The sequence below is a fragment of the Penaeus monodon genome, chromosome 32, assembly GCF_015228065.2.
Source record: "Penaeus monodon isolate SGIC_2016 chromosome 32, NSTDA_Pmon_1, whole genome shotgun sequence".
NCBI lineage: Eukaryota > Metazoa > Arthropoda > Malacostraca > Decapoda > Penaeidae > Penaeus > Penaeus monodon.
Genome location: NC_051417.1, coordinates 20,213,386 through 20,214,022, shown reverse-complemented (window position 1 = coordinate 20,214,022; position 637 = coordinate 20,213,386). Strand labels below are relative to the sequence as shown.

Here is a 637-nt window from a genome sequence, read left to right as displayed (position 1 = left end):
GTTCAGTGGACTGTACTAGTACCCATGTACAAAGGGCTGAAATAGCCTTGAAGTCCAAAAACAAATGCACAGTAGTTATTAGGAACTGCAGTGTTTCCAGACATTTTCTCATTTTTTGTGTATAGATAAATTTGAAGCTTTTGAAGTGGCTTTGTAATAAATATAGGCATCAGTTATTTGGGAATACTCATAAGAGAATTTTCATGAAGTGCATGTATTGTACATCCATTTAACATTTATACAAATGTCAACATATTTACATAGGACTCACTACTTTTATAGGGAGTGATTGTTTTTAATGGCTTGAAGACCAAATAACATATTCTCATTTAATATACTTTAGAGTCAGTGGTAGTTAGAGGATAAAGTTTATAGATGAAAAGTTACAGAAAATTAACCAAAAACATTCACAGTGTTCAATTTGTTTTTTCTTGAGACTGCATATTTTTAGTTACAATGCCAAATATCTTGGTAAGATTTCAATTACGCACTTAGAAATTTTATTAAAATGTGAAACCTTATTGATTTGAATATATGAATTTCAATACTTTTTTCTCTCCAAATATTCTGAAACCAGAAGAAAATTCTCTTTTTAATGTGGGTAGATTTTTCAATGGAAAGCTAGAGCAGGTGTCAA

General features: G+C 30.1%; 1 protein-coding gene across 1 annotated transcript in view; it reads left to right on the top strand.

Annotated features, from left to right (window-relative positions):
- Nucleotides 1-637, top strand: part of LOC119593714 (kanadaptin-like) — a gene marked incomplete in the record, with an annotated part of 16,358 nt that overhangs the window by 11,385 nt on the left and 4,336 nt on the right.